The sequence below is a fragment of the Pan troglodytes genome, chromosome 9 (assembly GCF_028858775.2).
Source record: "Pan troglodytes isolate AG18354 chromosome 9, NHGRI_mPanTro3-v2.0_pri, whole genome shotgun sequence".
In the NCBI taxonomy this organism is placed as follows: Eukaryota; Metazoa; Chordata; class Mammalia; order Primates; family Hominidae; genus Pan; species Pan troglodytes.
Window position 1 is genome coordinate 114,519,304 of NC_072407.2, and position 24,763 is coordinate 114,544,066.

Sequence of the window (24,763 nt, forward strand, 5' to 3'; positions counted from 1 at the left end):
GCAGGAGGAGGCATGGGGAAGATGTGCGACTTGCTCCCTGTGTGTACCTTGGCCGGGTCTCTGAACTTTCTCAATCTCGTTTTCCTTTTCTGTGGGTGTGATGAGAATGACTAGCATCTAAATGCTAGTCATGAAAGACGAGAATGATGATGATAATGATAGCACCTAAACTACAGAACTCAATCCATGGTAATTCTACTTTCTTTCCCTTTTCTTGGGAAGAGGGTAGAACATTAACTAATATCAAAATTGACCAAACAAGCTGTTGCCCTGTCTACACCATAAAATGTAAGCATCAGTAAATGTTAAATGAAATGCATGAAGGAAAAAATGAATAGGTGAGAAGGGGCCTTATAAATCTTGTAATGCAGGAGTTTGAAAATATTTTTCTTTTAAAGCAGGAGAAGTCCCTTATTAAACAAAAGCTCACATGGAAGCCCAGGATATAAAACTAACAAAACCACATCCTGCTGTGATTGAAGTGGATGGGGGTGGGGTGGTGGAATGGCCCTGGGGGCATTTCTAGTTCTGTGGTCTCTTTTTAGGGCTTCCCTCCCCCCGCCCAACTCCACTACCCCCCAACCATCACACCATCTTTGGCCTTGGGCTCTGGTTTGCTAGTAAATATTTAACAACTGGCTCTGGGGTTGGGGAGCCCTGATTTGTCGCATTTTCAGATTTCTGTGGTGTGAATATTTCCACTGCTTTAAGCTACTGATGTGGCAAGACTGAAGGTAGAGTTGGGACTGCTGCTCAGAATTATATGCACCATTATACAGTTATTTCACCAAACCTACAATTGCTGTAAACAACCTCAAGGGTATTAAGAATTTGATGTAGTAAATTAATTGAGTGGTAAATTCTGAATACTTACTACCTTTGTTTTTAATATAATTTAATTATAAGTTTATATGCATGTAATTTAATTTTTTATAATGACTTCAATTAAGAACAGGAAAGCAAAATTTTCAAAAATTGAGCAACTGGCTTTTAGGAGCTAGTATCAGCTGGGTCCAGCACACCACTGCCTCTGGGACATCTCTTTTGAAACCTTGGGTTCCAAAGAATACACTTTGAATGATTGATGTATAACTCTTAACATTAGAAGGTAGGAAAAATGAGAGGTTATGACTTTATGAGGGTCATAGAACTAGTAGTTATTTTACTCTAGAGCTAGACATTATTCCTTTTCCTGTGGTAGAGAACCTACTCTTCTTGCCTTCTGAGACATGCAATTAAACTATATCTCACAACTCCTCTTCCATCTAGGTGAACCACTTGGCTGAACTCTGGCAAATGGGTTTTGACTATAAATGATGTGCACCACTTCTAGACTTGTCTAGTTACAAAACATCTTGTGTGATCCTCTGTGCTCTTTCCTGATCCCCAGCCAAGTGGAAGAAGCCAAGTGAAGGGCTATGGGGACCTAGAAGATGGAGTCGTCACACAATGGAAGAATTGCAGATCTCTGAGTCACCATTTGGACAAGAACCTACTAGAACAGGTGCCTGAACAAGAACACTGGACTTTGTGTGAGTGAGAAACAAACTTTTATTGTGTTAAGCCACCAAGATTTTGGGTTGGTTTTTATAGTAGCTGGTGTTGCTTACACTGACTAATACATCTTGAAAGTAAATGATGCAAAACAATTCTACTTATTCACAGGGGGTGGTATTTATAAGGGAAAAGAATAACAGGGTGGTGTCAGTGATGGGTCCTGATAAGTAAGCAACAAAAAGGAAGGGGCCCCAGGTAGGGAAGAACAATTGTTCTGAGAGACTGTTAATCACAAACAACCTGCTAGCCCCACATCCTGTTCTCAAATACTTTGCTCAGCATGTAGCCCCAGCAGCATGACTTTGTCTGCATGTAGACCCTCCAGCATGACCCTATAAAATTTCCCTGCAGCCACTGCCTCTTGGCAGACAGTCCCTTCTCCGCTGTGCTGCCCACTGCTTTCTTACAACGTTATCTTTGTACTTTCTTTAATAAATCTGCCTTTCTTTACCCACAACTGTCTTGAAAAATTATTTTGCTGTTCATGATGCCAGCCCCAGCCAGTTGACCAACAAGAGTCAGTGGTAGGGGGAGGAATTAAGTCATCCAAAGGATAAAAAACTCTATGGAGTGTAATGAAAGAGCACAGGAGAGCAATCTAGCAGACTAATGAGTCTGGGGGATCTTGCATGAAATGACTGTGGGTGAGAATAATAACGATGATATTAACACAGATGATTGTAGTGGTCAGGACTCTTCAGGCACAAGTAACAGACACCAATTTGAGCCAGCTTATGCTTGGAAAAGGAACCTTATTTTAGGTACACAGGAGCATCTCATGGAGGCCAACGGCGGGAACACAGCTTCTGAAGGGTCTGGAATCAGGACCTGGGAATCACAGGGACCCTGCCACTGTTTCTTGTCTCCATCTTCATGTCTGCTTTGTTGCAGACCACCTTATCAGTGACCACCTCCTGCCCCACAGTGAGTGAAAGGTGGCTATCTCCTAGCTCCTAGATTCATTGTTGAAAGCTTAGCCAGCCACAGACTGAACTGCATCTCTCTTTGGCCTAATTCCACACATACCAAATTAGCTCTCTTTAGATCATAATTCCAGAGTCCATAAAGAGAGACTCTAGTTGGTCTAGCTTGGTCAGGTTTCCACCCTGGTCTAATGTGCTATGACCAGAAGGTCAAGTGTATACAGTATGAACATGGCTGAAAGGGGCCTTCCCTCTAGACAGAGGGAGCCAATTCCCCAAGAAAGTGAGGTCATTGTTGACTCAAGGTGGCTCCTGAATATTTCTGTAGGCAGAAACATCCCACCAGGAAGAGGGAGGAAGGGGTGGGGTTGTATATGCACAATTCTTCTCCCAAACTCACCCACCAGTCAGGTAACTGACTCCATCTCCTTGTGGAAGGGTTAGGGATAGAGGAGAGAAGGTCAGAGTGTTACTCTGGAGAGCTTCCTCCATCCAGAGGGAACCATCATGAGTGGGATAGATGGGTTCAACCTGCTATCAATAACGTTTAGAAAGTGTCAACCACAGTCCTGACACAGAGTGAACAGTCAGTGTAGGTCAGATCCCTTTCTCTCCCTGCCCCACCCCCAACATTCTCTCTTCTTATCACTTGATTTCTTGCCACTGACAGTGATAGTGTCACATGGAGCCATATTGAAGCCTGAGGTGAAAGGGAAAATAAATGACAGTAATCTGGTCCTGTCTTGATTTTGTTCTTCATAAAGTACTTGCATTGATTTTGACTCTTAAAATATTGTATTAACATATTCTTTGCCTTGATTACTGAGTATTTGGCACCCTCTTACATTTTGTGCCCAAGTCAAGTGCCTTGCTCACTTCAGCCTGGTACCAGCCCCACTTGTCAGAGGCAGTTGAAAAGTACCCCAGGATACATTTCCTTTCACAACAACCAGCCCTTCCTGACTCTCTGATTTAAGGTTTAATTTAATATGGTTTTGAAAAATAAATTTTTTTTTTCACTTATGTGTACGGGTGGTGCAGGATATTTCCCTGACCCCTTTGCAAGACTTGTGACAGGGGTACCTTGTGTACTTAGCCTGCAGCATTCAACTCCTCGTGGGAGGGAGTGCATGAGTGAACAAGGTGGGAACTAGAGTGCACAAGCACTGGAACCAGCAGGCTACTGCCACACTGGCAGGGGTGAACTCCACTCACCCAGACACACTGTGTTCCACCCCTCGTGGGAGGGAGCATGCAGATGAGCAGGTGCAGGAGCTTGGGGGAGAGTGTTTTTGGGCACTGGCAGGAGCAAACTCTGTGCGGTCCCAGCAGCAGCATCTAGTGGGGTGTTCATGACCCCTAAGTCCCCAGAGGGCATGTTACAGTGCTCTTTTAGCTCTGCCATCCACGGACAGCTTAAGTGTTAACAGCTCAGTTGGCCCTTTTGTATTTGCACACTTGGCTTCTGAGCTCTTCCAATGTCCAGGAAAAATGAGGTTGCACAAACGAATTGAAGGATGGTAAATGTGGGGGATTTTATTGCTGATGAAAGTGGCTCTCAGCTAGAAGGGGAGCTGAAAAGGGGGTGGGGTGGGAAGGAAATCTTCTCCTGAGCTCCAGCCATCTTCAGCCAGATTCTTCTCCACAGTTACGCCATCAAGCTGTCCCTCTGCAGTCAAGCTGCTTCTCTCTAATGCCCAGCCATAGTCCCCAGTGTCCAGCTGCTTCTCCTCTCTGCCAGCTGAGTCTGAAGTTTTTATAGGCACAGGATTGGGTGGCGGAGTGGACCATGGGTGATTTAGGAAAAGGCAACATTCGAGCACGAAAACAGGGATGTCAGTTCTCACTTTGGGCCATGGTTTCAGGCTTGAGGGTGGGGTTTTGTTGGGGACCTGCCCTTTTCTGCCTAGAATTTCTCTGCCTTCTGTCCTTATCACATGCACAGTGTCATTGAAGTTATCCAAGAAACTAGTAATAGATGTTGCTCCTATGAGGGAAAATGGCAATGAGAGGGAGGAAGGGATACATTTTGCCTTAGAAATGTATTGTTAATTTTTTAAGGAAAGCCTAATTAAGATGATTTCTTTACTACAAAAGCAATACTTGTTCACTATAAAAAATTAGAAAATACAGATAAAGCAGGAAACAGAAACTATAAACTGTAGGGGAGAAAACATTTCTTTTCTTTATCTTTTTTGGTTCTAAGTTGAGATACACTCCTGAAAACAAAAGTCAGACTAACAAAAGAAAAACAAGCAGAAGTTTATTAACATGTGCTGTACCCATCACACAGAAGAGGCCTCAGTTCAAAACTCTTTTTCTCTCTCAAGGCAGCGGCTTTAGAGGCCTTGCTTAAATAGTATTTTAACAAAGAGCCATAAATTCTATTCAATGACAAGACAAAGAGGAGAGTATCTTCAGGCTTCCAAAAGGCAGGAAAATGTGGGAAGGTAGATTTACAGTAAGAGTAAAGTCAGCTCCCAGATCCTCTGGCGGCTGCTGTCTCTGAGCTCTGCTTCTGAGCTGATAAGCAAATGTAAGGAAGGGGCTTACCTGTGGGTGCGGAAGGCAGAGAGGAGGAGCAAAGCATGCCCTGCATTTCAATCTTTTTTAGCTCAATAGTCTCCAGCATTTTAGAGAGAAATATTTTGGTTTCTTTCAAAACAGTAATAACTCACCATTCCACTAATACATACCTTGGTGTTTATCTTTTTTATTCATATATATAGATTTTACAAAAATAGTATGGTTTTGAATAATATTTGCGGTCTTCTTTTTCCATTTAAAATACATTGCGTATCAATGTCTAAGTTAGTAAATACTTCTCTACATCATTATTTTTAGGGGTTCACATTTTGACTGTGTCACAGTATTTGACCAACTCCCTATTGCTGGACATTGAATCTTTTCCCCAGTTTTCATGATTGTAAACAGTGCTGAGCCAAACATCCTAGCTGTGTAATCTTTTGGTACGTGTCTAATCGCTTCCCTAGGATGAATTCCTAGAACAGGACTTGCTGGGTCCAGGCGAATGCACTCACGTAGAGGTTTTTTAAAAAAATACTTGCTGCCAAGGTACCCTCTAAAAAGCCTGTGCTGGTTTATACTCTCACAATGTGTATGAGTCCCATTGTCAGTCAATTTAAAGCCCAAACCGGAGGGCTGAGCAGAAAGTGAGGCAGATACAACTAAACCTGTACAACCTGAACATGACTGTAATACTCTCATCTTATGGTAAAATCAGTGGCATCTTTAAAGGTGCCTGTACTGGAATACTGGAAAGGGTACAGAGAAGGATTTCAGACAAAGTGAGACAAGAAGCCGGAAACCCACAAGTAAAGTTACAAGGAAGATGATCTTCTCTTTCTTTCTCATAACAGCAGTGAGCTCTGATCCACTAGGGCGGACAAAGAGCCCCTTCCCCATTTATCCCAACTCTCATCACTGTCTAAGCTTTTTCTAGATTTCTAACCCTTTTTTCAAGTTTTAGACATTCAATTCCCTTGGCTCCCTTAAGGAGCATTTAGACAATGAGAATCATCAAATGGTAATAATCTTCTTTTTGTGAGGGTTGAGGAAGACATTTCTTTTTAGGTTTGCTATCTGCTACTTTTCCTAAGTCTCGGGTATATACATCCCACAAATTATCATCACTATTATTGCCAAGAAGCCTCCTGCTAGTGAAGCACCCTTTCAGATGGCTTTCCTTTCTTAAAGACTCCTGGGAGGTAGCTTGCTTTTTGTCCCTTTCTGATAGCTGCCACAGCTGATTTTACATCTTAGAGAAGGGGTTTCCTTCTCTAAGTAGAGGATATTTAAAAATTCTAATTATTGTTGTGATTATCTTACTTTGGTGGTTAAGACGAGCAAAGTGAAGATGTTTCACTTTGTGCATTCGATGTATGGAGATCTTTTCTGTAGACATTTTTCCCCCTTGGGAAAAGACAGAAGTGAAGGCCTTTCCATTGTTCAAGGTTCAAATAATGGCTCCACATGTACCGTGAGCTCAAAACAGTGTTCTGTGGCTCATGTGACCCAACAGATGAATGTTTTGGTCTACTGAATATCCCAAGAAGTAAAATAATAGTTGGAGTTTGAGGAAGGGGCATAGAAAAGGCCCAGACCCAGGTCATGTGCTTGGGTGGCTAGACTCATCTGGTATTAGGCTTGTCTAAACTTGTCAGAATGAACACGTGGGATCAAGTGCTTCTCTGGTCCCCATCGGCCTCTTACATCAGGTCAGTGTGAGTCTTTTATTTACTCAGGGGCCCAGAATAGACAGTATAGCCTGGGAGACTGGTGCCTTTTCCATCTTACTTTTTGGTCCATCTGTGCAATAAATGGACTTCTTTTTAAATTGCTTCACGTCTTCATGTTTCAGAGTGTTCAGCTCAGATAAACCAATGGAGTGGACCAAGAGACTGTAAATGATTGACATGAGTCCACTGAAGTCATCCTCCACCCAGCACCCTCTAAGATGATCTCAGGAGGAGGATGTGGTCTTTCTGGCTCCCTGTTTCCTTACTCTTTCTGAAGCATATAAATGTTTCTCACTTTCAGACTTTTTTTTTTTTTTTTTGAGACAGGGTCTCGCTCTGTCCCCAGGCTGGAGTGCAGTGGCGTGATCTCAGCTCACTGCTACCTCTGACTCCCTAGGTCAAGCGATTCTCCTGCCTCAGCCTCCTGAGTAGCTGGGACTACAGGTGTGCGCCACCACACCCAGCTAATTTTTGTATTTTTAGTAGAGACGGGGTATTTTTAGTTGGCCAGGATGGTCTCGATCTACTTTACGATATTTAAAAACCACTAGTTAACAGAAAGAAGCTGTGTAATAAAACTAGCAAACATGTGCCAGGTAAAATGAGGCAATTACCTGAAGCTCTCATGTGATCTACCTAGAAATGTGGATGGGGCTGGCCTGTTGTTCAGAATCCCTCCTTAGATTCCCTTCCTAGAGCACCAAGAGGAAGAAGCTCTAGCTCCATTTATTACCAAGTCTCTGGGGGTGGAGCCTCTCAACTCCCCCGTCTCCTAGGCCAGGAGTCCCTCCCCTTCCTCTCAGAGCCCTGGAGACCCATTTAGGCAGAGCATCAGATATACATCATTCTCAAGGGAAGAATGAGAAGACAGGGGATGGGTGTCTTTTTCCTAGTACTCAGAAAGCAGTGAGTGGATAGAATTTCTCTAGCTTAATTCATTCTCTTAAGCCTTTGACACTAGATACCCCACTTATGGAAGCTAAAATCTAGTTTTAGATGGTATCTGATATTGTAAAAAAATTTTATGTTGAGCTATTTTAAGTTTAATATGTCCATGTTTCATGATGCTCCATAAAGAGCACCATGCCTGAGAGTTGTTTAGCCATAAAGAACAAGTTTGAGTAATGCTGAAACAGGTCATATGGACGCTTCTTAATTCAAGCGAGGCACTTACATCTTGGAAAGATGGTGGATTCATGTGAAGGTATGTACACATCTTCCACTTGCCTCTAAACAAAGCATAAGCTAAGCAGAGGGATGAGCCATTCAACACCCTGGCCCCTCTTCTTCTTGACCTTCTTATGTCCAGCCATGTTTTTTTCTGTGGTCCTCCTCATTCCTATGACCATACTCTGTCTTGCAGGCAACAGAAACTACACCACTTTGCAAATCTCAATTTCAAACACATCATTTTCCAACTTACCAATTGTTCTACCTTTCTTGCACTGATACCTCCTCTTTTACAAATCTTTGCCTTCTTGGAGACCCTTAATCCTTTGACCCCACTCATCCCTCATTTTCCACCAGCACCTGCTTAGCTTTACTTCCTTCCGAGTCCAGCTCAAATGCTATAGTTTTTCATTACAATTCCTTAACAAATACCTTCAGTTTCTGTGCTCTTCTCTCCTTTCATTAAACTTTTGTCTTGCAAAACTCCTGTTGGGCTTCTAAGTGCAACTTTCTTCTCCATGCCTGTTCCTGAGCAGCGGAACCCTAATGGAGAAAGCCACAAAACAAAGTTTTTTTTTAAAAGAAATTAATTCATGATTACACATTTCAGTTGGGGACTCATAGCTGCCTGGCAACTCTATTGTGTTCTAATAGACTTATTCTTCATTTCCCAACATAATCATTTCACATCTTTTCCTCCCTCTTCAAATTCCACATTCCCTTATCAGCACTCATTCTCCATAGGTGACCTCAATCCTTTCTGAAGAAATAGAAGCTACTGGATGCTAATTCCCTACTGATCCTACAAATCCACCTGCATCAGCAACAATTTCCTCCTCCTCTCTTATTATTATGGAGAGAGGATTTCTTCCCTATTAAAAGTCAATTCTCAGATGCTCTGGTTCTGCCTCCTTCTACATTCTTAAAGATTGTATTTCTTGGTTATCCCCTGTCTCTACTGTGTCATTAATTTCTTCCACTGTACTGAATCATTTGCATCATAGAAACATGTTCTAGCATCTCCTGACTTATGAAACATCAAGAACATAGTAACCTTCCCTCAACCCTGTGCAATTCACCCAGTGTTTCCTTTTTTTTTCTTTTCTTTTTTTTTTTTTTAGTGGGTAGGGGAGGGAGTTGTTTGTCTTGGTCTCATACCTCATATTTACAACTCAATTCATTCCCATCTGGCTGCTTCCACACTCTACTGAAACTGCTTTTCTAAAGGTCACTGATGACTTTCCAGTGGCCAAATCAGTCCTCCTCTTGACTTCTCAGCAGAATTTGACACTGTTGTTTGTATTTCCTTCTTGAAACATGAAACTCTTTGTGGATGCTGTGACTTCTTGGCTCCTGTGTTTGCTTTCTTTTTCTACCCCATGATCCACTTCTAGTTTTCTTTGCTGGGTTCTCCTCCTCCAAATGCTGGACTTCCTAGAGGCTAGATCATGAGACCTCCTTTTCCTTCTCTACATTCTCTTTCCAGGTATTCTCATTCCTGTGACTTTAAAATGCCATGTAGGTACTGACAATTGTCAGATTTGTCTCTCCAGCCCAGCCCTATCATCTGAACTCCAGACTTCCATATCCAAATATCTACTTCATATCTCTTCTGGAATGTCCCACTGACATCTTGAGTTAATACATCCAAAAGAGAACTCTTCACTCCCACCTCTTCACTCAAAACCTCTCTTGCCTTGCCTGCTCTGTCTCAATAAATGTCACTGCCACTCATCCAATTACCTAAATTAGAACTCTAGAAATTGTTCTTGATTCTTTTCTTTCTCTAACTCCTACCTTTCTAATCCAACAGCAAATTCTGTCAATTATACCTCCAAAATAGATTCTGCATTCATTTCCCATTTTCTACGGCCTTCCCCAATCCACGCTGCCATCTCTTTCCAACAGAATGATTGAAATACTCTTCTAACTAGGCTTCCTGTTTCAACTTTACCCCTTGTATTCCCCAAACAGCAATACAAATGACCATCCTAAAATATCTGTTAGATCATGCCACCTACTTGTATAAAATCCTTTAATGCAGTGTGAGTAAACCCAGCTCTTTCCCCTGCCTAATACAATACTATGCCATCTGTCCTTACTTTCACCCCTTTAGGAATGGGTTCCCAATTCTGTTTGTTCCAGTGAATCTGACTTTATTTAAACACTCTATAGATTCTTCCTCCTCTGGGTGTGGCCTACTGCTCCAGATGATCAGCCTGAAATGATCTTCCATGGTTTCTTTCCAATGAGAGCTTCTCACAGAGGCCTTCTCTAACTGTAGTATCTAAAGAACATACTCTCTTTCCATTATCTACCTGAGTCTTTTATTTCTTTGTTTCATTAGCATAATGCAGAAGGGTTTTTTTGGTTGTTTGTTTTCTATAATCTTTACTAGAATTTACATTTTATGAGGACAGGGTCATGTCTTCTGTGTTTTCATCGTGTCCCTCTGGGATAGTGCCTAACTTTCAGGAGTGTAATTGTAGAATGTATGGATGAATAAATAATGAATGTTAAATAAAGATATTTATTATAACACCCAGCCTATTCAATAGACTTAATGGATCTCAGTTTACCTTCTCCTCAGTTCATGTGCACCTCCTCCTTTCTGGGATATAACAGGGTAACCCATTATGAAACTAAACAGTTTAAACAAACTATTTCTGTGCAAGATGAGTGACCAGTTAAGGTTCTTATTTTTTAGGATTGGTCTTGCCTTCTTCAAATCCGACAGTCACTGTAGAGTAGGCAACAGGGTTTAATAAAGAAACAGGGGCTATGAAGAGAAGAGCCCAGGAATGAATCCCTGCAATCCTACTCTTGAGCTGCGCAACCTTGGGCAAGACATAGCCCTTTCTGATCCTCCACTTTTTTTTTTTTTTTCATTTGTAAAACGCGGAGAGTGATATCTCTTTTGTCTACTTCAAAGGGTTATAGTGGCAACTAGGTGGGATAATGTAAGTAAAAGACCTCGTCAATTGCAAAGTGTTGAATTAATGATTTCCAAGAGTTTCACCAAACTCTTCTTGTCAGGAAGTCAACCATGACTTTCACATCCCTCCAAGGTATGATTTAAAGGTGACTTTCTATAGTGCTTGACCTCTACTAGGCTGGGGCTAGTTTAAGTCCTGTGATCTCTTCCCACCCCACCTCCAGGTCCTACTTGTACCTTTCCCATAGAGAACATGTCAGCTGTTCTTTCTTCATAAGGCACAGTTCTGTCTGGTGGGACAGATAGCATGTGGGGCTCACCGGCCATTGCTGCAGAACCAATGGATGATATTTCCTGTTTGGGTCGGTCAAGGCTGACGGTCTGGGGCAGCCAGCCACACCTGCTGTTCAGTACGCCCCTGCCACCCACAGGCCCTGCTAGAGGGGAACTGGAGCTGTGAAAACATAGCTCCCACTTCCACCAGCCTTGCCCTTTGTGGTAGCTGAACAGACACTCCAGCTGGCTTGGCTACTACCAATCTTAGCTTCCACGAGAAGCGAGTATTTTGGCTCTTACAGAGCTCACTGCTCAGGAGTGAGCTGGGTCACGATGCTATACAAAGCAGTTTCCCCAGCTCCCCAGTTTGGGAGTGTTTGGCCCCAGGGTGTATTCTGGTGATCTCACCTGTAGGTTTTCAAACAGCTTCATGGCCATGGGTGTCCCCCAGCCTTCCCCGGGGTTCAGGACTTGGCTCATGTCATCTTTCTGCTTTTAGTCCCACCCTGTCCTTCTCTCTCCTCTCTTGTCTTTCTCTGTTTTAACCTTCTGACACCCAGAAGGTGGGGATTGTTAATGGGTCCTCTTATTCACGAGTCTCCACATTCTGTCTTATAGATTACTGCAGTGGCTGCTCAGTGCAGGTGTTGAGTGCCAGGAAGGTTGTGTGTCTCAGGTGGGGCAAGAGCTCTTTGCTGCCCACACTGTGATGCAGTCGTGCCCCTATGTTCTCTCAGCTGAAGGCTCTTCTGCATTGTCCAAGAGACCAATTTTATATTCCTTATCCCGGCACTCAAGGTCCTTCCTAATGTGGCTCTAAGTGTTCTCTCTAGGCTTTCTTCCTCCCATGCCCCAAGTTCCTGCTGGGGCCTCTCTGCTCTACTCTGTTCACTAGATACATCTTTCCCTGCTTCAGTCCTCCCACATTCCAAGGCTTACTCAAATGTTTCTTCATTGATTTGACCCATGCTGCTCTCTCATTGCTCTCAAGGCCAAGCGTCTCTCATCTACGCAGCACAGAGTGGCATCTTCTTTGCTGTTTTGCTTCATTATCCTTGTGTTCCTTGTGTATTATGTTTTTTTCTTTCTATTAGATTTCAGGCTCCTTAAGGTTGGGATGGTATCTTTCCTTAGTGGTCAGGAGCATATTTTGAGACCAAGACAAATTTGAGTGCAAATTGTATCTCTTCCTCTTATCAGTTATGTCATCTTTAGCAAGTTACTTAACTTCTCTGGGCCTCTGTTTTTTTATACAATGGAGATGATAATAGACCTTACCTTTTAAGGTAAAAAAATGAGAAAGGAAGAGATAATGTATGTAATGTATTTAGCACAATACCTGGCATATAATAAGTGTTCAATAAATGATAGTAATAGTTTTTTTTTTAAAGTCTTCTTTATCCCAAAGCACCCATCCCAGAGCCAAGTATATAGTTGATGCTTATCCAACAATTGTGGATTATCTAGCAATCTATATAGATTAATTCATACCAAGGGTTAAGAAGGAAGGAGCAGAACCATGAACAGGCTTGCCTAGGGTGCCATACAGTGTAGCTGATGTCAGTGCACAGGTCTAAGAATGCTGATGAGCTGTGGAATAGGTCAGTTATCCCTGGTTTGGCCTGGAGGAGGGTGTGGCATCTACTTCAGGCCTCTGCTGTCCTAGTTCCTGGTACTAGGAGGACTATATTGCAACTGTATCTCTGCATCCATTAATTGTAGCCATTTTATACCTACACAAGATGATCCCCTAAGATACCAAATTATGCTATCTCTTTGTCTTAAAAACGATCACAGGGCCAGGCGCAGTGGCTCACGCCTGTAATCCCAACACTTTGGGAGGCTGAGGCAGGAGGATTTCCTGAGGTCAGGAGTTTGAGACCAGCCTGGCCAACATGGTGAAACCCCGTCTCTACTAAAAATACAAAAAATTAGCTGGGCATGGTGACAGGTGCCTGTAATCCCACCTACTTGGGAGGCTGAGGCAGAACAATCACTTGAACCCAGAAGGCAGAGGTTGCAGTGAGCCAAGATTATGCCATTGCACTCCAGCCTGGGCAATGAGAGTGAAACTCCATCTCAAAACAAACAAAAATGACCACAGCATGAGGCCTCGGGATGATGGAGAGCTGACCCTTTTCTTACCTCGGTGTGCACCGTCTGTCTCTGTGGGTGTCCTCAAAGCTCCCAGGACCGTGCCATGCTAGTAGCAGCTTCAGTCCCTCTGGGCGCAGCTGTAGAGGTGCCCTCGGGTCAGAGTACTGCAGATGGAACTCAGAAAACTTTGCAAAAGCAGGGGGTAAAAGGGGGCGGGCAGCTTCTGGGAGAGAGGGAGTCGGAGCCTGACAAATGGAGATACTTTGTGTGAGATCAGCAAAAGAGGAGACACAGACACTTGACCTGGTTTGGAATTATTGCAAATCTATCAGGCTCTGTGCAAATTGAGACCATAATTCAGATTGTTCATATCATCACCAGCATCCCCATTTCCATTAAGCCCTGCTGTTCATCTCTCCTGGGCCTGGCTCTGTCCAGCAGCTAATTGAAGGGGTCAAGCTAGCACTAAATCAACAATCCAGTCCAGATAGGTCAGCCCCCACCCCAGTCCTTCCAACTCAGAGGCTGTGGTTAACCTTGAATGGAATCTTATCTCCTCCTCAGCCTCAGGAGAAGCTTCAGTGGAAAGATGCTTGTTAACAGGGCGTGGTGGAAAGGGTACTGAACTGGAGGCCAGAAGAAGTGGGTTTGAACCCCAACTCTGCATCTCACTAGTTCTGTGACCTTGGGCAAGTTATAGAAACTGCTGAAACCTTGGGTTTCTCATCTGTAAAATGAGAAAGATAAAGGGCATACCTGCTCTATCTACCTCAAAGTGTGGTATTAGGCAAATGCTGAAACATAGGCCAAGATGCTTTGAGGTTTATAGAACACCATGCAAATGTGGGTGCTTGTGGGTGCTTCCCTACATGGCCTCCAGGGGTTGTGCCCAGTGAATACCTAGCATCTGTCCAGCTTCTGTTCAGGCTGGCCTTGTCTCAGGTTTGAGGCTCTGTCTCCCTCAAGTAGGGATCATGTCCCCTCAAGTAGGAGACTCAGAGAAAGAGCATCAGGTACCAATAGGGCTGGCAGCAAATCTGCCAGGCTGAGCTCTGGGCCCTCTCCCCCGGCCCTACTCAGATGGAAAGGGAAGTGGAAAAGGACTTTTATTGAGCACCTACTTGATAGGCTCCTCACTGGCCATTCTTCCTGCACTCATACACTCTCCTTACAAAATACTTTGAGGTAGCTATCATCATCTCCAGTTTTCAGAGGAAGAAAGTCAGTCATAAAGAAATTAACTCACTTGCCCGCGGTCACCTAACCAGTGAGTGGTGGGTCTGAATTGGATTCATTCTGTCTGCCTCAAAACCTACCTCTTCCAACCTCACCTGCTGACTCTCAACAGACCTTTCTGTACTTTGTCCTGGGGCAGTCAGGGCCAGGGACCAAGTAGTCACCCTCAGGGAGCAGGACTCCTTGCCACAGAGGTAGGGGAATGCTAAGCACAGGTGAGGATTTCCGCCTGCTTTGGAGACTGAGGGCAGCAAGGCATCCTGGGGATTGCCCTGTACCTGTAAGCTCAGGTCTTGGTCCTGCCTGGGGTCAGCCCCCCATGCCTACCCTCTCCCACCTCAGCCCCCTATCTGTGGGTGCACCCATCTTGTTCCCCCTGCACACAGCCTAACTGGGCTCTGACCCATCAAGGAGCTAGGTGCAGGGCACTGTGCTCTAGCCCTTGTCCTCTAGCCCCGGGCCACAGGGTGTGTCCCCATCACTCACCGGGGAGCCAGTGCCAGCCTCATGGCCTCCGAGCAACACAAACCACCCACTGTGGCTGGGGCTCCTTTCCCAGTCCAGGATAATCATTTCAATGGAATGTTTTAAAGAGTCCTTTTCTAAATTAAACTAATAAATGGGATAGTAGCCGAGAGGCAAGAAGGGTCTCTGCTTAACATTGAAATAGAAATTAACCAGAAGGGGGAAAAATAATGTCCCCAGAGGTTATCAGGAGGCGATTTGAATCCTGTTCCCCTGTGGATGGAGTCATCTAAAGTCTAGCTGGGTCTGCCTGCTGTGAGGACCTCAGATGCTAAGGGGAAAATGAAGTCAGCTGCCACAGATGCCCCAACTCCCAGCTATGAGAAAAACTCTGGAAGGTGGACTTCATTTTCCATGTTTTATTCAAGATTTTTTTTTTCAGATATGTCTCGTGCTCAGGCTCTGAGATACCACAAAAGCATCCAAACCCAGCCTGTGACATTCACCCTCGTTCCTACCACCTCCCTTGCTGAGGAAGATCCTTTGACTCTTCTTCCAGAGGAAAAGAATAAAAAATCAGAACCCAAATAGCTATGGAAAGGGCCCTCTCTACTCTTTCAGCTGGGACGGGTCATGGCCTTGTTCAGTGCCCACTGTGGGGGCTCTGGTTCCAGGACTGACTCAGGGCTACTTCAGCTTCTATCTGGCCATCCGACCGGGGTGGCATTCGAGGGGAAGTGACATAGCATCCTGCCACTAGCCGGGAAGGGCCATCAGGTGAACAGCTGCCTCTGGTTGTCTGAGACACCTCATTAAGGTGACATTGGTAGCCACCTGCAGAGGCACAATTTGAGGTGTAGCTTACCCTGGTCTCGCCTCTGCCCATCCAGGCTGCTGGCTGCTTCCTCTGCTCCTGGGGAGTTGGCCCCAGCCCACCAGGACCTCCTCTCAGCTTAATGTTCTCCTCCAGTTCCCCTTCCATGTGCTGACTGAGTATGGACCTCACCCGCAGCATACAAAGCTTTGCTGGTTGGTAGGCCAGACTCTCAGGGCCCCTCACCCTTCTGGCTGCTCAGGTGTGACCCCTGCTGGTGGGAGTTGAGCTGGCCTGGGGGAACTTTTCTGGGACTGGTCGCTGTAGCTTTGAGTCTGTTTCTGGCAGGAGCAGGCTCTGCTGTGTTTGTGTACATTTGTTCAATCAGTGGACACCCAGGATTCCTGAGAAAGCTCCAAAGGCAGCTGTAGCCACAGTAGAGAGATAGCCATCCTGCCCTCTGCCAGGCTGGCCTCACGGGAATCATGTCACATAGGCCCCTCCAGGCCACAATCAGGGCTGCTTTAAGAAAGGCAGACTCTATACATCAAACCACAGCACCTTGTGCTCATCAAATCATGTGATAGGTAGAGAGGAATGCCCAGTCCTAGCCTTCCTATGGGACATTCCTTCTGACTGACACCAAGGCGTAATGACTGGTAGAAATTCAGTGCATTCATTATCTCCATGGGTACGTTTTTTAATGGAGAAGGGCCTGAAGCCAGCAATGATTTAACCTAATTCCAGAGCAAAGAGTTGGTTCCAGTGTCAAGCCTGCAATTGAGTGATGATTCTAGGATAGGGTTGGGCCAGAGCCTTTCTAAGAACACCAGTGGTAGCAGACGACACTACTTACGGAGTGCTTACTGCGTGCCAGGCATGCTCGTTTAAAATGATCTGCTAGTAAGCATCTTGCCGTCCTGCATTTGAATTCTGATCTGTCACCTGGTAGCTGCGGTCTTTGGGCAAGCCTCTTACCCTCTCTGAATCTTAAGTCCTTCTGGAGGTAAAAAGACATACTTCACAGAGGAATTGAGATAATTACATTTATATGATCCTTGTATGTGCTAATCACAAAGGCACAAGCTTCCTTGTCCAGTGATTAGCACATATTCAACATTCAATAAATGGTAGTAGCTCTTTCATTTCATCCATTTCCTTTTTCTTTTTTTTGTAAAATGAGCATGATTTTGTGAGGCTAAGTGAAAAAAATATAGGGTATTAGTGCTTTGCAAATTGGAAGGGGGATATGCGATGTGTTTATTATCGATGTGATTTCTCACCCTAGGCAGTAACACACTTCTCCCCTCACTGCAACCTCGGTCCCCAGCAGAGCAGCTCTCCTACCTTCTGAGTCTGGCCCCCATCTAGCAGATGAGAGGGAGAACACATCACGCTCAGGAGCCAGACAGGCCATGCAGCGGTACCATCCAATGTTGTTCCCTCCCAGAATCATCCCCAGATTCGCCTTTGACTCCTGTGATGGTGTCTCATTGGATAAGCCAAACTGATTAGCCACGTCAGAAAGTTTTTTATTCCCAAAGTTCAGAGAGCACTCTCCACATTGCTTCTCTGTGCCTTTCTTTGTGAGAGGAAAGGAATTAGAGTGGATCGTATCAAGGTGAAGGTAAGTCCCATTCTCTCCCTGCTTCCCTGAGAGCCAGCCTGGACCTGCTCGGAGGAACACTATCTTCTTATAATTGCATTTCCTTTCTGTCCTCTAAAAGCTTTTGTGCACTACTCCTTCACCGATTCACAGTAATATACTATTTGGTCGGCCTTCTTTTCTCATTTCCTTTGCTTTATTTGGTGGCTGTTCTCGTTTTTTTGCAGACTCTACTCAAATACATTTGATATAAAGGAAAAAACTTAGGATTTAGCATCGGGAAACTCAGTTCTGACACTAGCAGGGTGATTTTGGTAAAATCACTTAACTCCTTTGTGCCTCTGTTTCCTTCATTTGGTAAAATGGGATTAATCAAATTACATAATAGACATTAAACTGCCTTGTAAACAATAAGTGCCATATAAAACTAGTTACAAGTCTCACAGCCTCTGAGTCCTCTTCCTTCTTGGCCTGGGTCTTTTTCTTCCTAGCTACTCAATACAATGAAGACAGAGAAAAGCTAACATTTATTTAGAAACCGAATAACCAAAAAAAACAAAACCACTAAGTGCCAGGTGCATTTATATGTAGTATTCATTTAAGAAGTTTTGTCTTTGTTACGGAGATTTAAAAACTTGCCTCAGTTTAATGTTATTGGTTCAACATTACACAATGATTAATTGGAGGATTTGAATTCCAATCTGTCTTGATTCAAGAAGCGAGGCTTTTCTGCTTGTGGTAGGAGGCTAAATAACGGCCCCTTGCAAATATGTCCATATTTTCATTTCCGGGACCTGTGAATATTACCTCATATGGCAGAAGGGACTTTGCAGATGTGATTAAATTACAGATCTTGAGATGGGGACTTTATTCTGGATTATTGTGTGGGACAGATGTCACCAGAAGGGTCCTTGTAAAAGAGAAGGTGCTATGAAGACAGTAGCAGAGAGAGATGGAGAAAGTGACCACGAGCCAAGAAATGCAAGAAATACAGCTGTGGTAGCTTGAAAAGCAAGGAAATGGATTCTCATCTAGAGTTTCCAGAAGGAACCAGCCTTGCTGACACCTTGCCTTTAGGCCAGTGAAACTGATTTCCAATTTCTCGCTTCCGGAATTAGAATAAATCTATGTTGTTTTAATCCCCCAAGTTTGTGGTAATTTGTTATTGCAGCTGCAGGAAACGAATACACCATTCTATCACGCTGTGCCCTTCACCATTTCATATTCTCTTTGCCACCTAAAAGGTCCAAATTATAGCCTTTCCCAAGCTCTCCCATGTCCTAGGGTGACAGACTGTTCTTCCCAGTCAAAGCAATTGGCTGGCAAATACTTAACAGATACCTGCTAGGAGACCAACCCTGTGTAAGACATTAGTTATCTGTGGTGCAACTCTAAAATGCAGTAGCTCAAAACAGTAAACATTTTATTACCTCCCACAGTTCTGTGGGTCAGGAAGCCAAGTGGTTCCGGTTCAGAGTCTCTCATGGGGCCTCAGTCAAGATGCTAGCCGGGGCTGCACTTATCTGGAGGCTTGCCTGCGGCTGGAGGATCTACTTTCAAGATGGAAAAAAAGGTTTAGGACTTAGCATTTTAAAATGTCTGACATTTCTTTCATTCTATAGTAAGTGATTCACGCAGTTGTTGGCAGACCTCAAGGGCTATTCATTGGCAGGAGGCTTCGGTTCCTCACCATATGGGCCTCTCCATTGGGCTGAGTGTCCTCATGACATGGCGGCTACCTTCTCCCAGAGTAAAAGATCACACAGAGAGAGGGGGGCGTGAAGATAGGAAGCACCATGTTTTTATGACCTACTCTCAGGAGTCACATGCTGTCACTGCCGCCACATTCTAATTGTTAGAATCGAATCACTAAGTCCAGCCCACATTCAAAAGGAGAATTAGGCTCCACTTTTTAAAGAGACAAGGATTTGTGAACATATTTTAAAATCACCACAGGAGTTTATGGTAGAGATGACGGACCTGAATATTCCCACACTAGGAAACAACACAGGCCAGGCTCTAACAACAAGCAGAACTGAACTGTCTCTGGAGTGAGGATGCGGAAAGTGAAGGTGAGGACTCCAGTGGTCAGGGAAGTCCTCTGGGAGCCAGGCGTGGAAGAATGTGTAGGAAGTTAAGAAAAACAGACACCACCTCTAAAACACAATGAGAAGCAAATGGTGACAATGGGGAAGATGTAGTTGAAAAACAATGGGCCAGGCGTGGTGGCTCATGCCTGTAATCCCAGCACTTTGAGAGGCTGAGGCAGGTGGATCACGAGGTCAAGAAATCGAGATCATCCTGGCCAGCATGGTGAAACCCCGTCTCTACTAAAAATACAAAAATTAGCTGGGTGTGGTGGCACGCGCCTATAGTCCCACCTACTCAGGAGGCTGAGGCAGGTGACAGAACAAGACTCTGTCTCAAAGAAAAAAAAAAAAGGAAAACAATGAACGTGGGCATCTGATAGACTTGGCTTGAACTTCATCTTTACTACTTCCTTGAACTCATGCTGATATTCATGTTTAAAGGTAACTGTTTAGGAAACTGCCTGTAGTGCATTCTATTGAATTGGTTGGGCCATTCTCAGTTAAATCTTCTCATCCTTATGAAAGAAGCTATTGGGAATTTAAGGTACAGAGATTGGTATAATTTCAGTCAAATTCTGTTTCTGAAGTGAGTAGTCTCATACACAGTTTACCTGACAGCATGGTGGTGATGGTAACGGCTTTGATGAAGTTTAATTCCTGTCTCTGTATCTACAAGTTACCCTTCCACCAAAGGGGCATCTCTCTGATTTTTCCATATCTAGTCAGCCCACCTTGAGTAACTTTATTTTTTTTAAGAAGACAATTTTGCATGGTTTTGAACACAGGGTCCAGATAGTAATCTGCACATTTTATCTTAATAGGCAGATCTTGTTATAAAGCACCTTCTCTAATCCCTCTAATCCTTAATTACCTTCAAGGCTATATTTAACATTTAACTCTACTGCAATCTCTCCATTGTTTCTGCACCAAACTCAGGAACACTGCTGCATGCTCATTTTCTTGACTTTGGACTACAATACCGTCTGAGTTTTCTGCTTTAGAGAAATGAATGAAAATTCAGACCTGGAGATGGTTGGAGCCAGGACATTGAGTGAAGTCTAATGGTTGTGTTCAGGGTGAGGTTTTGTGGAAAGCCCTTGCTGATGGGAATATAGGTTGCAGATTCACATCCCCTTACCCCATGCCTAACCCAGACCTTATGCAAGTTGGGGTCACCAGCCACTGGCAATGTTTCTATTTGGAGGACCACAGCAAGCTTTGTTGGATGACATTCTCTCTACCCGTTTTTGGAATAAAGAAAGGTGAAAAGGCCCCTAGAATGTTTTCCTTTTCCATTCTCACCTCCAACTCTGGTAATCACCAGCACAGCAGGATTTTTTTTTTTTTTTTTGAGGCAGAGTTTTGCTCTTGTTGCCCAGGCTGGAGGGCAATGGCGTGATCTTGGCTCACCAAAACCTCCGCCTCCTGGGTTCAAGCAATTCTCCTGCCTCAGCCTCCAGAGTAGCTGGGATTACAGGCATGTGCCACCACGCCCGGCTAACTCACGCCTATAATCCCAGCACTTTGGGAGGCTGAGGTGGGTGGATCACCTGAGGTTGGGAGTTCGAGACCAGCCTGACCAACATGGAGAAACCCCATCTCTACTACAAATACAAAATTAGCGGGAACTTTATCTGGAGATTTTAAGCCCTGGAAGTTCCATCATGCCACTTTAAAGGGCTCTGGACATCTGTTGGTTAAACACTTGAGATATCTGGTTTGTACTGACTCTCGTCTCTCTGCTCTCCTTAGCTTAGATGCATGGATGTAGTCATGTATTCTGCAATGCAGAGTGATGCATTCTGTGATGCAGTCCCAAGATTCTTCCTGGGTTTTGTGGCAGATGCTGTCAAAGTCCCACCCATATCCCCTGGGACTTACCTGTGTTCCAGCCGGACTTCCATGGTGAGCACCTAGGATACTTTGCCTGTCAGCTTTCTCTGATTACCAGAGCCCACTCTGTCCCTTACAGCTGGCTGGAAGTGCCAGTGAGTGAGCAGACACAGACCCCAGTTTCCTTGATCCTCAAGGGAGACAGGCCTGATGCATGTGTTCTACACTGATCCTACAGCTTCCCAGCAAGATTGAGCTCCAGTTGTTACAGCTGTAATCTGTATGCCACCTTACCCTATATTGGTTTTCCTTCCACTTCTCCCATCTCCCTTCCCCATTCCACTGCTGATGTTTCCTGGGATCGCCTCCCAAACGAACTACTTGCTAGAGGAACTCAAACCAAGACAGACTCCAATGACTGCATGCCAGCCAGCCACTGTGTGATGTACCCATGGCACTACCTGTGTCCTGGAGGGCCACACAGCATAATGATAAGATCACAGCTTCTGGAGCCCTCTGCCCAGGGTTAAAAGGCTCAGGGTGGCCATCTGGTAGTTGTGTGACCATGGACAATTTACTTAACACTCTTTGTGTCTTGTTTCCTCATTTGTAAGATAAAGTAATAGTCCCAGTCTCATAGCATTGTTGTGAATATTAATTGAAATATCCCATTAGCACTCATAATAATGTCTGGCATATAGTAAACCATGCATATAACAAGTATTACCATGATTATCTCCATCGATGGTACCACCCTTCCCACAGCTCTTCAATTCAGCAATGTCAAGGTTGTTCTTAACACCTCTCTCTCTCCTGCAAGCTGCATAACCAAGTCTAGTCAAGCCTGTTTTCTCAATATTTCTCACATTCACCTGATACTCTCTGATATAGTTTGGAAACGTGTCTTCATCTGAATCTCATGGTGAATTGTAATTTCTAGTATTGGAGGTGGGAGGTGATAGGATCATGGGAGTGGATTTCTCTTGAATGGTTTAGTAGCATCTTCATGATAGCGAATGACTTCTCATGAGATCTGGTTGTTTAGAAGTGTGGTACCTCCCCAACCCCAAGTTGCTCCTGCTTTTGCCATGTGATGTGCCTGCTCCCTCTTTGCCTTCCACCATACTTGGAAGCTTTCGGAGGCCTCTCCAGAAGCGGATGCTGCTACACTTCCTGTACAGCTTGCAGAAACATGAGCCAATTAAACCTCTTTTCTTATAAATACCCAGTACCAGGTATTTATTTTTTTCTTTTTTCTTTCCTTCTTTCTTTCTTTCTTTTTTTTTTTTTTTTTTTTTTTGAGATGGAGTCTCACTCTGTTATCTAGGCTGGAGTGCAGCAGTGTGATCTCGGCTCACTGCAGCCTTGACCTCCTACCTCAGCCTTCCAAGTAGTTGGGACTACAGGTGGACGCCATAACATCAGGCTAATTTTTGTATTTTTAGTAGAGACAAGGTTTCGCCATGTTGGCCAGGCTGGTCTTGAACTCCTGACCTCAAGTGATCTGCCCACCTCAGCCTCCCAAAGTGCTAGAATTACAGGAGTGAGCCACCACGCCTAGCTTCAGGTATTTCTTTACAGCAATGCAAGAACGGCATAACATACTCTCCTTACCTTCTGCTGCTACCTGAGCTCTCCTGGATTGCAGTGACAGCCTCCTAGCTGATCTCTTTACCTCCACAGTGTCCTCTAATCAGTCATTCTCCACGCTGCAACCCGAGTGATCATTCTGAAAAGTAGATCTCCTCATGCCACTTTTCTTCCTAAACCCATTCAAAGACTTCCCGTTTCCCAGAGGAGAAATTCCAAGCACCTCCCCTTGACATAAAGGACCCCATTAGACCCTCCTTGACCTGACCCCTGCTGGTCCCTTCAGTTCTACCTCTACTTAGTCTACCTTGCACATACCTCTAGTCACATTCAACTGCTTCCAGCTTCTCACACACACCAGGCCGTTTCACATGTTTGTGTCTTTGTTCCTCTTGGTTGTGCTGCCTGTAATGCATTTTCCATCTTTATTCATTTGGACACAATTTATTTTCTGAACTCAGTTTAGATGTCTCCTCCTCCAAAAAGCCTTCCCTAGATGCCCAGGCTGGGTCTAGTGATCCTCCCCTCTGCACCTGTAACACTTTGTACCCTCTGAAATTGCCACTTACCACTCCATAAAAATATTAACTATTTGTCTCTCCAGGTAGATGGAAAACTCGTAAGACAGAATCTGAGTCTAATTTGTCTTTGTATCTCCAGAATCCAGCCCAGTATTTGGCATGTAATCTGTGTTCAATAGATATATTTTTGCAGTGAACTGATACGCACGGTGACATGGTTTGGATCTGTGTCCTCGCCAAATCTCATGTTGAAATATAATCCCCAGTGTTGGAAGTGGGGCCTGGTGGGAGGTGTTCCGATCATGGGGGCAGATCTCTCATGAATGGCTTAGTGCCATCCTCTTGGTGATGATTGGGTTCACACGAGATCTAGCTGATAAAAAGTGTGTGGCACCTCCCACTCTCTCTCTTGCTCCTGCTCTGGCCATGTGATATGCCTAATCCTGTTTCTCTTTCCACCATGAGTTAAAGCTCCCTGAGGCCTCCCCAGAAGCCAAGCAGGTGCCAATGTCAGGGTTGTACAGCCTGCAGAGCTGTGAGCCAATTAAACGTCTTTTGTTTACAAATTACCCAGTCTCAAGTATTTCTTTATAGCAGTGCAAGAATGGATGAACACACAAGGAGACAGAAAAGCTTGCAGAGAGGGCAGTATATAGACAGGGCTTAAAAGTGGCTGCTAAAATGGGACTGGACCGGTGCCTGTGAGCTCAAACACAAGTTCACATACTCTCCTCAAGCAGGCCTAGCATCCACCCCCCTCCCTAGGGTTCCAGTTTGGTTCTAAGTAGTTTTTGGCTCACAGCATCTTTTGTTGTTCTCTGCACTGCAGAGATATTTGCTATCACTTTGTTGTCAGACCCAGGAAACGTTGTCTGGCTCCCAGAGGTCAGTGACTCATGGACTCACGGTAGACACACAGATTGTTTGTGAGCTAGGGCTTGCTGGAGAGTATTTGGATAAACAAGAGAAACCCAAATCAGGCTGTCTCTCTGCCTGCTGAGCGCACTGTTTATTGTTCCAGCCTCAGTGTTTGGAAATGTAAACCTCCGGCTGACTTTTCACTCCTCTGGCTTCACCACAGAGTTCAGAAATCCACTGTGGCCACAAAGGCTGTTTTGGAAGAGCTTTCTCTCTTTAGCTGTCTCTGCAGTTTTAGGATGCTGGAAGCCATTTGCTTTTCTGATTTCAGAACATTTTTCCTGGAGTGAGGGAGGGAACGTCCAGGGTCTGATTGGTGAGGCTGCAGGGGTGGAACTGGGTCACCTGGACCTGGGATGCCTGCAACTTGTGGGCTGGCTGGTTAAACCATGAGAGGGGACAGGCCCCCCTCTCTCAGGTATGGTCCTGGCCTTTAGTCCTGGTCTTTCCCACAACTAGGGCCCTTACCTGAT

At 44.6% G+C, this 24,763-nt stretch overlaps 1 long non-coding RNA gene across 3 annotated transcripts in view; it reads left to right on the top strand.

Annotated features, from left to right (window-relative positions):
• LOC104001321 (uncharacterized) overlaps positions 1-24,763 on the top strand; it is a 145,833-nt gene that overhangs the window by 57,947 nt on the left and 63,123 nt on the right. The window contains exon 3 of one of the 3 annotated variants that reach the window (XR_001707551.3): positions 1,270-1,532. This is a non-coding gene — a long non-coding RNA (uncharacterized LOC104001321). Of the gene's footprint in view, positions 1-1,269; positions 2,015-24,763 lie in introns of those variants that run through there. The other 2 variants (XR_001707552.3, XR_001707549.3) reach the window with 2 other exon arrangements.